Here is a 15126-nt window from a genome sequence, read left to right as displayed (position 1 = left end):
AACTGAACCGTCAGTGCTATCGAAGAGTGCTGAGCTCTTTCATTCTTTCCATTCAACTTGGGTGGTGCCATTGCCGTCATTTCCTGTAGTACCACCAATGCTAACTTGAGCCATGGCACGGTGCGCAGATATATATATATATATATATATATATATATATATAATTTGTACTAGATTCAGGAATATGAGACAACTACAATCCCCCAGAATTTTCTTTTGGAATTTGAGGGTTTTTAGCCACACCATCACAACTGGCTAACAGGCTAACTTTGGCGTCAACACAAAAGTCACTAGAGGGCAGACTATTTAAGCTATTTAAAAGCTTTTCCTTCCTCCACCTATCTAGCCCTATGTTTACCTTCAAATCCTCCAATATGGCCACCTATCCAGGTGACTGCTCAAATGGAGATGTCGGGGAAACCTCTCTGTACATTCTATCTCCAAAATAAATCATACTAAATTTCACTTCTCCTGACGAGGTGGACAACTATCGTATTTGCACCTCTTCGGCCTGTACTTTGCTCGCACTGCCTCATATACTCCTGCTTTTTGAGGATTCGATCACCTATTGTGAGAAATAATTCTGGCTCAGTTAGGATGCTTTGGCTTTATTATTTAACTGAATCATGGAAGCAAAGTAAAGAAATGCAGAAAACTTTTTTTTTGCCAAGAAGTGCTGTGTGACCACAGATTCTAGAGACTTGTGCTGGCTGCTGTTGTTGATTTAGATGCAATGTGTCCTACACTGATTATTTTTCAGCAAATCTGTCACCAAATTCTGGAGCAAGTGGCTGCTCAAACTTCAGACAGACTTTGGTCAGGCAGCGTCCAATTAAATCACAGGACATATCCATTTTACTAGGAGACTTTAAGAGGCGCCGCTCAGATTTATGTCGGTTATCTGAAGTGTCTGACCCAGGAGTCACGCAGCTGTACATCGGCATGATAGCCTAATTCAAGTGGGCCGTTATTGTGTCTGCTGCTCAGATTTCGGACGAGATAAACACTGCTGCTGTGAAACTTTTTATTCTTCACCATTACAACTCTTTGGATGTTAAATAAACTGGTCACTGTTGAACACTGCGTGTTGCTGACATGGTAAAAATGTCAGTTTCATTTATCTTAAAGAATCAGAGCATCCTGTGTCCTGTATCTAGTTTCAATGTCACTGTTTAGAGTATTGGAAATGAAACACCCCGCTGACTTTGATAAATGTGCAGCGGTGATGGGGCGCTAATCAGAGGTTAATATGTCCGTTTACTGCCAGCTAACGATCTGTGGGCTAAACAAAAATAATGAAGCGCTTGATGAGTGTTCATGTTTATTAAGGAACTCTCATTTTGATAGATGGCGGTGGAGCGTTAGCTGCCGCCAGCTATCGTGGCCGAGCTCTCATTTAAACATTGCCCAGTAGAAACATAGATCTGCCTCAGCTACCAAGCAGGAGGGACACAGTTATTGGACACTGAAACCAGCATTTGTTCATGGACATTAGACATTTTTTGTTTGGTATTTGGTCCATTTTCTGGGGCCTGGTATCAAATCTCTGGCCTCACGTCACCTCTGTATGATCGTCTCAGTTCCTCTCAATATCCATCACTTCGGGAGACGCAGGCGTCCCTCAAAGCCCCGCCCTGTCTTACACCCTGACACCTACTGAAATCTCATCCAGTATCACCAGCTAACAGCCAGAGAGTGACTTACCCCCTCGGCTGTTTTATGACTGGCATTTTTTATGAGACCACAGTGGGCCTTGCAGCCGTGAGAGGTCAGACGCCTTGACAGCGGCAGTCAGAATGAATGGCTCATTTCCGAGCCGTGCCATAATGGAGAGGATACATTTGTGCTAACCTTTCCTGCAGGCTGTCAGGAACAAGACACACACACACGCACACACAGGGCAAATCTTAAGAGCGGTGTCAAACCACTGTCTGCGAGCTCTGCTTCATGTAGCCAACACCACATGGGTCATTATAAGCCCTTTCAGAGGGACAAATCTTCACAAAGGGCCCAGTCAAAGGGATCGGCTCCTCTGTCGCCCAGAAAGGTTGCTAGTTCTGAGCAGCCCCCAGAAGATGTGGTTGATTTGCTTTTATATGGAGTGAAAGAACGACTCAGGACAGGCTACCGCGGTAAATGGCAGCCGCCCCATCTGGAGCTGACTGAGTGGGATTTGTATCAGCCAGCGCTGGATATCCTCGCTGTCATGTTTTATACCTTCCTTCGGAGAGGGAGAATCGGGGCCTGGCATGGCCCTGAAAAGAATCCTGCCCTGATAGATTTTATGAGCGCGAACGTCATTGGACAGCCACGAGCAGACCAGGCCCCCACAGCTGTAGGATGTCTCTGGTTTCCATCACCGGTGTGTCGCATGCACAGCCATGTTTAAAAGCGCAATTACTCATCATTAAAATCTCACAAACACACAGTGGCATGCAGAGATCCTGCCATGGCATTTTAATCAACCTCACATCAAACTGCCCTCACTGTCGCAGTGACACACGGACACGCACAGACACAAAGAAGAAATGAAGGTCTGGGAGCAATCAAAGTGCTGCCTGCCTCAATCCTGTTTTCCTGTGCGTCTGCACCCATGTACGGGCGAGTGCTCTCCCCAGTGCTCTAATAAAACCTCACTAATGATCCCCCCACCACCACCTCCCCTCCTCGCCCACACTCTGGCTCTGGCACCCGGCCGCTCGATGTACAAACCAAGGGGCACTTTACGAGTCAAGCGGTCGTCCTTAACCGTGATGTCATCTGCAGCGCTCCACTAATCCAGCCAATTCTCCGAGAGCTGCCATCCAGGGGCACAGACAAACACTACAGTTTTTTTTAAAAGCCGTCATTGTCACCTTCCTCCATTTATTCATGCAATCGCTCAACTGTTTTTTTCTCTTTAACAAAAAAGCTTTTCATCTGGTGCCTCAAGTCGTAAGCCGACTTGGTCTTATAATGACGGAATTCAGGCTACATGGAAGTGTTATATGTTTCCTGCTGCACTTCTCAATGACTGCTCCCATCCAGTAGGAAATGGTCTGACATGCATTCACACCTTATAAATTCCCTGCAAACCTAAAGCAAACACTGGATATATGATCACCTCCATTCAGCGTTTGACAGGAATGCAGAAACCAGTGAGTCCACGTGAATATCCCACTGACTCACTCTTTACAGAAACAGGATTGGAAATGATGCATCCACTGCTTGTTAATACTGAGATGTATCTGTCTCACCTATAAACTCACTTCATTGAACATCTGTTTTCTGCCTTTGACGTCAGTATAGAATGCAAAAGTCTGCTTCCAATATCAGGCGATGGGAGTGAGGATGGGCTGACTCGACACACTCCCATACTCTGTGGTAATAACACAGATATAAATACGAATAAAACATGCCAGGAAACCCGGAGGATGTAACTTAGCAACCATGCGAAACCTTTTGGTTGTTTTCCATATTAGCTGACTTGTTCCAAAGGTCACTGCATGGGTCACTCCTTTGTCAAGTCCTTTGACACGTTCTGGTCTGAGGGGCCAGAGGACAGGTGACCAGCCCCTTCCTCCTTCACTTGTGCGTCTGAAAGTAAAACAAGCCATAAAGGGAAATAAAGAAAGAGTCCTGGAGAGAGGGAGAGAGAGTATATGGAGTGAAAGTCCATTAAAAAGAATTGGGGCAGGGGGGAAGAGGAAGGGTCCCGAGGGCAACACACAATGCCATGGCTGGGGTTAAGTGCTAGGATTTCAGTCAACGGGGGATTTGGGGTTCCCTGCATTTCTAAGCCTCTGTCCCCAAGACCGCAGCTCCATCCAAGTCCCCCTGCAACACACTCGCTTTCTTTCTCTCTCAGTCCTATACACGTCTCTTCCAGATCTCCCATCTCCATCACCCCCTCCCCCCAATCCCCAGTCATCTCCCATAATCAGAACGATGATATACGGGCCCCATTAAAAGAGAGGGGTCTCTGACATGCAGGACAATAGCCCCTCACAGCGTGTCCAGGAAGCTTGCCCATCCAGGTGCACTCGCCAGAGGCTTGCCGCTCTCCCTCCTTCTCTTTCTCTGCATCTCTGGGCAATCTCTCTCACCATTTTCCTCAGCAACCCTCCAAACACAGTGTGAGCCCATTTAGAGAAACAGGAGAGGAACGATTGGAGAGCTGAGGAGGTTTGCAGAGGATTTAGAGGATGGCGATTTGGGGAGAAAGAGAATGGGTGGCTGCGGGGATGGTGGGATGGGGAGAGGAAAGAAGAGGTCAGGTGTGTTGAAAAGGCTGGACATTTGAGCAGCGCGGGGAGCGGGAGTCAGTGAGCTTGAAACAATGGTGATAATAAAAGTCTCCCCTTTCACCCCGGGTGCCTCACTGCTTCTCTTTCTGTCTTCACCCAGGATCTCTCCCATCTGACCTACCGCAACGCATCACGGCGTGCAGAGGAAGTCATGGGTGAGAAGGGGAGGAGAAGGAAGAAAAAGGAGTCGACTCGCCGCGCAGCAATGGTGGCGACCAAGGGAGGGTCACCTGTCGACAGTCGGCACAGCCATCAGCCTGTCCATCAGCATCCCACCAGATGGGGGTATGTACCCAAACATGTCACAATGAGAGTCAATCGCAGATTGAGGAAGTGAATTGGTCTTTTGTATCAAGCCACAACAACAATTTCATCAGTGTACTTTTCAACTTGTAATCCGCTGCCTGATGCTCTGTGCCTGTCATCCACACTACTTTATGCTCATCACCTACCTCATGATGGTAGATGTGATGGTTCTGTCCCTCTTAAACCCAGGCTTGATCCTTGATCTTGCCATTCCCCGTGCTCTCCTTCCACCCATCCAAATGTGATGCGATTTTCCCTACCGCCATGGTGTGGGGCTCGAAAGTTAGGTGCAGTCAAGTCAAAAGACACATGAAAAAGAATCCCAAATAAAATTTAAATTTTCAAGAAAAAGTGTATTTACACCACATCATTTGCTTAAATAGGTTGACTGTATATTATTTCATTTTATTGAAATATTCTCACTATGAATCATAAATTATGGAAGATCTTTTTTTAAGTGCTGCATATTTTGGCAACTGATCATAGATATTATTAGAATTTCAAGGCAGTTTCACATAAGGTATTTTTTCAGAATATATATATATTTTTATTTTTATTTCTTCATTTATTTTAGGGACAAAAACTACAAATTAGATCTACTCATGAAAACAATAATGTAATATATAAACGAACAGGTATTTTCTTTTATTCCTGAACCACATGAGGCAAAGGGCCTCTGTGCATTTTGTAGTCAGCATTGTCCCAACACTTTGGGCCCATAGAGGCAATCCAGGGTGCCTGTAAGATGCAGTCTGTAGAGGTGGAATCCTCCCTCACCGGAGGTTTTGGTGGTGAAAGGAAACTTGACCTCAGACCGGCTAGCTGGATTACTCGCACTCATCTTACTACATCTCTGGTGATACCCTCAGTCAAGGGTAGCTAGTAGGGACAATCAAAAGTAGGTGGGGAACTGATAAGAGGAATCGGCGTTTACATTTCTTAACAACTTTGAAAATGATTGAGTCATTCTGTTGACTCAGGTACGGTTTGATATTAGCACGTCTCCACTGAGTAACCACTGCACTAAAGTCCATGTTCACGGAGCCGCTTTCTGTGGTGTCCAGTCCAACTGACGTGTCTGCTGTCGCAAGCCATGCTGCCCCCCGTCTCTTGCTTCCAACTCCTTTGAGTGATTAAAAGTTGCTCGGCGAGATGCAGTCAACAAGGTGGTAGGAATTTTAATGATATACTCTCCGCAGCCTTTTCCTCTCCCGCCGTTTTGGCTCTGAAATAATAATCGGACCGGCTTTGCCGTTTGGCACCCACTGGCTTTCCTCATTGAAAAGGTGTTGGACAGATTAAAGGGCAAGTCCGCCACATCCCCCCGCTCACGCTCTCAGTCCACACAAAGGACATTTTAATTAAAGCCAACGCAAAACCAGCTTGACTGTATTTCCGCCCAGGCTTCAAACAACCTCACCTCCTTGCATCTGCGTACGTCCTGTGTGCTCACGTGGGGAGAGGAGACGCACTTGCACTGGCTGACTGGCATGAAATACAGGTGATAAGCTGTCGAGCCCTGGTCAGCACCAATCAGACCAGTTTGTTATTGGAGCTCTGATTTTGGACCAGGGGTGCCCCTTCTCTCAGCGGTAGGTAAGGCTGACAAATTCCTAGCTTGCGCATGTGCGTGTGTGTCCAAGGGCAAGTGTGTGGCACACTCTGTTCGTATCAGGCCTCTCTCATTCTGTTGAAACTGAACAGATCCTCTGGATAAGCTCACCCTGCGGCTGAGAGCCCCTCCACCCCATCCTCACACACACATGCACATTTATCGCTGCATTGTATACGTGTCCCTGCTCCTTCCCACCATCACTCTGCTCTGACTGCAGCAGGGAACATAATGGAGTCATAAGGAGTGTGACTTTTTCTCCGATTGCACCTTTTATGAAGGGTTTTTAGCCCAGAGCAGCAGAGATAAACAACCGTCTTGGAGCAGGAGAGAGAGAGAGAGAGAGAGAGAGAGAGAGAGAGAGAGAGAGAGAGAGAGAGAGAGAGAGAGAGAACTGCTTTCATGATAAACTAAAGTAAGTTTTGTTGCCCTGCCACACATGTTGGCCCATGTATGACTATGATGAATATTACCTCATGCTCTTTCATGACTGGTCTCATATAGTCCCTTATTTAGTCCTTTGGTCATCCTTTCAGTGTAGTGTTGCAGACCCGATTATCCTCTGGTGCTTTTGAACACAGTGGGTGCAGAAACCTACAGCAGTTTGGTTCACCTATACTGTAACCTCTGAATCCACTGACAACCTTTTTGATCTCGGGCCCACCGTTTCCACAACAAATGGGTCCAGGGCCCAAATAAGGAGTAGAACTGACTCATTAGTGATTTCTGATTTCAGAATTACTGATTTCATTTGTGTTCAATAACCATAGATGTCCAAACCTTGTGAAATGATCGGAAAGCCTGTGATCAGCGCAAAGATATTGGTCATCAAAAAGTCCAACCTTAAAGAAAAAATCTTACCCTAGCCTTAACCCACTGTTTAGTATTGGGGGCGCCACACTTTATCATTTATTCTTTTCAAAAACTTCTTAGTTGGTAACTATCACAAATCTTCAGCTGTCAATTCAATTCAATATGTGGCAAGTGTATTAAAATGAGCATCTCACAGCCCAGAGGTGTAAAACAAAAAACTTCGAGTGGCTCTCTAGGGGGCGCTTGCAGCCCCACCATGGGCCTCTACCCTATAGTCAGGAATCACTGCCCTAGAGAACCGAATTACTGTCTCAGTCCGGCTCAGATCTGACCTTTGAAGTGCATGAAAACAGCTTAGTTTTGCGAGAGAAATGTGAATGTCTCTTATTTGGACCGCACCACCTGGGAATGATCTGAGCATGTGCAAGCTTCTTTCGCGCCACTTGGTGTCCTCACCTCAGGAGGAAGTGAAGGAAGGTCTATCACACGCACCGATCAAAAAACACTGATAATAAAACTTAAAACCAAGACCAGACTGTAGTACAGGTATTTTCAGAACCCCTGTTTGACGGTCTCTCTGTTGTACACAAAGTCTCTCTACCGTGGCGTGATGTTGATGTGATGAAGTGTCGAAGGACGATGTCTTAACTACGGTCATGGCTCCAGGATGGTGTCGGTGTTGTTGAACCATCTCTCCGATGGGCTGATTCTGGACCACTTCACTGACAGAGCTGAACGTATCCGCTTCATGTTCTTACTCTATTGAGAGTTGAACTGGAAGGACTGAAGCTCACTTTGATAATTTGGTTATCACCCCCGGACATTTGGCATTTGAACTCGCTGTCATCACTTGACAACTGAAACAAGTTGTGTTAAAGTACCTCTGTGGCTCATACTACCTTCCAGGCTGTAATACCTTTTGAAGTAGCTGTTGGATCGCATTGAGACATATAGAGAGAGTACATGCAAAAGTTCTGTTGATCTGAGCGTTTACAAGTGTTGTTTGTCCAATAAGTGCTCATATGATGGTGTTGCTAAGTTCCTGAAAAGCTCTTCTGTAGATTGACCTTGACCTTAATGTGCATTATTGTGTTGTATTTAGACTTGCTTGTGTGCACACACACTTGCTTATGTGCACAAGCAAGCACTTCCAAGAGCGACCACCAGAGTTTCCAGGGTCTGAAGTGGTGACACAGTAGCCGTGCTGCACTTCAAAATAAGAGCGAAACTTTTCCTGTTGAGTAGAGATTCAGAGCGTTGTTGTTCCGTCGAGCTTCAAATGAAGTTGCTTCTCTTGATCTCTCTTGGAATACAAATCAAACAGGACAGGGTTAACGGCCAATCAAAATCCCTGTCTTGTTACATTAGAAACACCTCGCTGATGTGTTTTCGCACGTTGTGTTTTGTGACATTTGGCGTGCAGATGAGCCTTGATTGTGAAGCAGGGCTTCTTTAACAGGAACCATATTGTGGAATTCAATCTGTCGAACAATGAGACATCAGCGTGGTGTGCTTGTGTTTCACAACAGTTCGTCCAAATTCAGGACAATCACTTAGAAAAAATGCCTTGTGGGCACGGCTGCCACGCTGCGTGTTGTCATGAGGGTTTATTGTTTGTTTTGTTTTTACAGAAATGAGGGGAGAAAGCCCAAGTGGTAACAATTTGAAGTCAATAAACTCTTCTTCTCTAATATGCCTTGCCTTCAAAAGGGGAGCGTGGGTGTTCTGCTCAGCGGTAATGGAATTGTTAAGCATGCTCCGGGATTTGGCAGCCGGCTTCTTAAGGGAAAGGGCAGGAGTGGAGGATGGCAACCTGTTAAAGTCCGACATCCCTTCTCCCTTCTTTACGGTGAAGGCAAGCATATGTGGATGAACAAATGATGCAGTGTTTTGGGGAACTCTGTTTTAAACACAATGATTTTCCACAAAGCAGAGAATATAAATGTGCAGCGCTCGCCAAGATAAACACAGGATGAATAAATGCCGCAGCTCTCACTAACAACGCGTTTGATTTCCATATGTCAATACATGTAGAGGTGGATGTTGGCTACCAGCAGTGCAACATGTGTGTGTCTGACACAGGAGGGCACTCTTTCAACAATCTGAGGAGAGCAGCTCACTTTCCCCCACCTCCTGCAGGTGACCGCTGCTGTGCTGCGGCTCACATCTGACTGAATAACTGATGAAGTATTTAGAATGATATGTGATGCTTTACACTTTGATGTAGCTATTTTTGTTCCTTTGTAACTGTCATTATTATATGTATTTAAATAAATGTTATTTTTAGTTTTCCTATTTTGTTTTCCCCTGAATAATACAAATGCAGTGAATAATAACCATCCTTAATAAAGGATTGTTTAGACACTGTGGTGTCTTTATGAAGGTGAACAAATGTACTCACATTTTCTACCCTAAATACACCGAAAAATAGTTCATCATACTGCTCCCTGATGGTTCTAGAATATTTGGTTTTTATATTTACAGGAGCAGCCATAGTGCCCTATTATGAGCCATAAATCATTTGTAAATAAAAGATTCTGCGTAATACTTCCAGCCCAGTACGGTTCTGTTGTCAACACAGACGCCATGTTGTGGTCGTATCTGACAACACTTTATTCACTCCACTGTTGATGAGTTGGCTTCTACAATAAAAAAAAAAGAAAGTTTGCAATGACCTTCAAAATCTCCAAGGTCACCACTCCTTCATCTGTTTGTATTTTACTACATTCGTGCAGCAAGAGCTGACAAACTGTGGTCCGTCCTGTCGTGCCATTTCTTAAGTCGCACTCTAACATGACAGTTGTGACACCGTGAGGTGGTTTGGCTGCAGCGTCAGGCTCTTCATTTCTCCCTTGACAAAATGTTCTCCACACTGAACTCAACTTTGGTCGGTACAGAGGTGGAGCACAATCTAAAAATGCTTTTGTTTTCGGTCCGCCAACAGGGTCCGACCCAGCCCCCACCTTTACCTCCACCCACCTTCCTCATCAAGCTTCCCCACCTATTCCTGCTTGAACTCCTATTAATCATCCTGTCAGTTCCTCTGCCCGCCGAAGACGGCTCACCACGGTCAGGCTCTAAACAAACAGACGCCGGTTGGCTGTAGAAGGAAACAGAGTTGCCGGTGCGACGCCGCTCTGGCCATTGAAACCCTTATTGATAATTGCTCTTTATTGGCCTTTGTTCGCCTTCTGACTTTTATGGTTTGGTTCTTGTGTGACTCAGGCTCGCGCTGCTGGTGGGTGTACTTTCGTGCTGGGAAGTCGTTCGCTCCTGTGGGGTAAAGAGGCCAAATTAGCGTCCACTGCAACTCCTCATTAGCACCAAACTTGTGTCAATTTGCAAATGAGGGACGGAGAATAAGGCGGGGTAGTGTCAGGCCTGCGACGCCCTGCATCATGTTTGCAGTGAGAACAGGGTACTGTGAAGTCACTCTGTTTGGCGATGAGGGCTGCGTGTTTACCTGAGATGAGATTCTGAACAGCATAATTGTTTCCATTTGATGAGCTGATGCCACGGTAGCACTCCAGCTGTGAGCCTGTTGTTTACATGACACAATCCGTGGAGATATGTGTGCGTTTTTGGTTCCACCAGGTGGTCCATCTAGGGTGACAAACATTTCCTCACTTCAGTCCCCTATTGTCTTCTCATTTGCATCAGTCATTTGCACAAGAAACTGTTCGGCTTGTTTCCATGTTAGTCCTGTAAGTCTGTGTTGAGCTTCAGTTTTGAATCTTTTTCAAATATTTGTTTAGTTTTATTTCTGGATTATTTATTTAATAAATACTGACTTCACAAGTAATTGAGTAAATTCATTAAATTAATAAATATTCAAAGTCCCGGTGGAAGTGTTTGTGTGAGCATTTGCTATTTTTTGTAGGATCTGTGGCTTTTCTAGAAATCCATAATATTGACATTGTTAAACATGTAAAGGTCCATATTTATACATGCGATGTTGGTGTTTTGCTCCTCACTTGAACCTCTTTTATGGAGATATCCAAGTGATGTTCTGGACAGTGCAGCACCACTGTCGGAGGGTTGTGTTTATGTTTGGCTGGAGCTGCAACATCCTTTTAGCAGAGCAGAAAACAAGGTGATGAAGTTGTGAAGATGTCTAAAACTAAGCTGATGCTCTCTCAACAATGAAGTCGCCAACTGCAAGAATCCTTCTAGATTCTATGAGTGTTCATATCCCACATTATTCCTGCTCTACTTAATGGTCTTTGTGATGGTTATTATTTGGTATATGCGTTTTTTGAAAAATGCTATCAGGAGTTGGCATGTGTGCAGCATACGTCTCATGTATAATAGGGTTATATAAGTTTTTAATTCTTGTGAATACATTGCAATGAAGAGTCGCATGTGAAGCGCTAACATAGATGAGATGCCCAGAACAAAGCACTGGACTCTGAGGCGATTTAAATAACTGAATCCCATGTTGTGTTTTTATTGCTCTTTTTAGTGCCATTTAGTGGTGGCTTTCATTTTACCATGACTTTCCTTGCAGCTTCTCACACGTTAGTGCGAGTCTAATGTTTTATATAAAAGATTAAGTGTTTGGACAAACAGTAGCCGCGGCCGAGCAGCCAGTGGCGTTTCACCACAACACGATCCCTGATCGGATCTTTACAGGAGGTGCGAACACAGCTCTGATGCTGGACCTTCGAAGGGGTTCCTTTCAAAGACCAGAAATCCCACAGTCTTGTGCACTTCAAAGGGGCTGCGAGAGCGCAGTGGCGTTCAGCTCTCGGGAGTCCTCCGGCCCTGCGCCGCCATGCCAGTCTGCTGCGAAATGTGAAATGGACACTTGTGGGCTCAGCTTGTTCCGTCTGTCCACAGTTTCTTAATGATAACACGCACTGGCCCACGGCGCTTGTTGCTGCCCACATGTATCCACCGGTGGCTGCCGAGTCGTGCGTCTGTTCCTCGGTGCTTCAGATGCTGCATTGTGATGGCTATTTTCCTGGATAAACAAAGCTCTGCGGACTCAACTCACTTCCTGTGTGTTTAGTGTCTCACTTCGTCAGAAGTAAGTGAGCATTTAATGGCGTATTTAAGAGAGCAACTCAGTCTTGCCTAGAAACTGGAGGGTCCATGGCTTCTCCCTGGTATTTTATATTTTCATTTCAGCTCAGGAACATGCTACACGTGAGAACTGCTCAGTGCTAACTTGTGCTCATTTCCATTCCCATTATGTTGTCATCACAATGCTAACTGAGTACGTCAAGGTCATGCCCTTTATCCTGACCATCAGCAACCTCGCTGACATCATCCTCAACCCAGAGTGCATTTAATTCTTATTTTAAATCCTTATTGTTTCCAAGTACATAGAGCAAGTGTACCTCCCAATTGCATGACTGAAACACATCATCTTCAATTGACGGTGTTTTACGTGAAGAATGTCGATCGTTCCCGTTCAGTTAATTTATGGAAATAGTTTTTTTAGCTCACAAATATTTAAGCATATTGATATCAGTTCGTGGAGCGCCCATCCCGTTATTTAATCCCACGCTGGGAGCAGGCCTGGGGCCTTCTTGCCTGGTCCATGAATCCTCGTCGAAGTATGATTTTATTCCCTGCTAATCTCCGGTTGTCTTCCCTCCGTCCGCGCCGTGGATCTCCACGGGGCGGACTAATTCTTCTTGCGCCGTGGCGTCACTGATTCTCCTTCAGACAGCGTGATGGATGACATCATATTAAGGTCATTTCAGCGGCGCGGTAATTTCCACTCCAAGCCCCACGGGCGTGTTTGCGCGTTTGATTGTGGTCCGCGGGGAAATGGATGGTGGGCGACGCATTAAAACCAATATTGATGACATCGTTTATTTTGTTTTAAAAATAATTTGTGTATTTTTCTTTTTATTACGCCTATGTGACGTCACTGTGGCCATTGATATTTTTAATACGTCAGATGTCCTTTTTTCTCGCTGTCACGACTCAATGCAAAAACAGACTTCAGCGAATGAAAATAGATGTTTATTAAAATTTTAGCTCAGAAAACAAATCTCAAATATACAGAAGGCAGGACTTGTCAGTTGCATTTCATCTCAAAAGATGTAAATAGCACCAACAAACATGGATACTTTTGTGCCTATTGTTTACCTTCTGATCAAACCAAATTTATTACACTTAAATATTCATAAACCAAACAATATCATTCCTTCTGATAACAATGTTGACATAGTAATTCAAATAAATAACTGCGAAATTATACCAATATTTAATTGCAATCATTTTTTTAAATTTGCGTGTAATGTCGACGTTAATTATTTACAATACAGCGACGTGTGACGTTTCCCTCTTAAAACATTGTTGGAAATTACACATATTCTCAGAACACATAACAAAAATTTACATCATCAGCCTGATAATTTTTTTACTGGCTCATATCCGTCTATCTTCATTTCCGTTCGTAGAAATTTCGATTGAATGTGTTGTAATGATAAAAAAAATCAACTTTATATATGCAGTATAATAATAATAATAATTTATATATAATAATTTATATATATATATAGTTGTAAAGGTTCTTGGAGAAATACTGGTCTAAGGTTAGGTTAAGGTTAGCTTAGTCTGTGGTCAACTCCCAGTTGAACCTGCCTGCTCATTCAGTAGAATGGAAAGGACAAAGCACAAATTTGGACCCCTTGTGGATTCTGAGAGGCTTCACTGCCACTGGTGCTGAATATATACAGGTGTATATACTGTATATAGTGCCAACTTGATGTAACCGACTTTAATATTTTTATATTTCATATCTGTCTGCAGCTATTTCCACCTCTGACCCTCTTCATACTGCTGTTACCAGCGCGCGCAGGTGTGTGTGTGTGTGTGTGTGTGTGTGTGTGTGTGTGTGTGTGTGTGTGTGTGTGTGTGTGTGTGTGTGTGTGTGTGTGTGTGTGTGTGTGTGTGTGTGTGTGTGTGTGTGTGTGTGTGTGTGTGTGTGTGTGTACCTAGTCTTGACAAGCCTCCTTCTTGTGAGGACATTTGGCTTTGTCATTACATTTTGGCCTGTCCTCATAAGGTTTACAAGATTTAAACAGCGGCAAAAGTGGGCGCAAGTTTGGTTCAGAGTCCCGGTTAAGGTTAACCATTTGTTTTGGATGGTTAAGTTAAGGGTCAGAGGCTGGGGAAAGGGTTAGTCTTCACAAAAAATAGCGAAACAAAAGTGTGTGTGTGTGTGTGTATGTGTGCACACTCCTGACAGTAGCTACAGGCCCAGACCAGACAGCCGACATGGCTAAGCGGTCAGACTTCCCATTTCCTTGACGTACAAGGTCCTGAACCCAATTAACGACAAATAATTACCAAGGCAACTTCGGTATGATGTTTTGGGGTTCATTAGGGAAGGGAAAAAAGGAGGCAGGGACTTCTGCTGCTGCTTCTGTGGCGTCACTCTGAACTGTAATGGAGACAAATGAGGGTCGACTATGTAGCTGAGCTCACTCAGCTGTAACAGGTAGTTGATCACTGACAGGAGGTGCAGGTCAGCTAGTCACTTCACCAAACAAGTCATCTAGTTTCACGTGTTAGTCTGTGAGGAAGGATAACAGCAAGAGCATTAGCACTGTAGGTTCTTAATAGACATTACAACCACTTGAACGTGTTTTCACGTATGACAGTGCTGAAGCTCTGAGTCCAGTCTGCAGTACCTGCAACTCAGTTTCACTTGCTTCAGTCTGAGACGCAGCTTCACCTCATTGAGAGCAGAAGTTGCGCATCATCACCATGTTGTACTCTGCTGCAACAGATGTCACTACAGCTATAATCCAAATGATGGCCTGGCATCCTGTCCAGGGTCTCCCACCATTCACTGTGGCCCCAACAAGTGAATGACTTCGTTGTGAGGATCAAAAGCCAGGTGGTGCTCTGCAGGAGCACCAGTCTTGCTCTGCAGGGAATTGTAGGAGAAGAAATGGAGCGGCTGGTGTGGACCTCAGCGAAATCCTCACACACCGATCCATATCTGGAGGTTTTCACCCTCTGCAGCAGAATTACAGTGAACACATTCACGGCGCGGTCACGTCGTGCCGGCTGTGATGTGTTTGATGCCCCCCTCCTCGTCTCATCCGCACGGCCCACGGAGGACAGCAAGGCGCTCCCTTTCAC

The sequence above is a fragment of the Synchiropus splendidus genome, chromosome 18 (genome assembly GCF_027744825.2).
Source record: "Synchiropus splendidus isolate RoL2022-P1 chromosome 18, RoL_Sspl_1.0, whole genome shotgun sequence".
Taxonomy (NCBI): domain Eukaryota; kingdom Metazoa; phylum Chordata; class Actinopteri; order Syngnathiformes; family Callionymidae; genus Synchiropus; species Synchiropus splendidus.
This window is presented reverse-complemented; position numbering follows the sequence as displayed.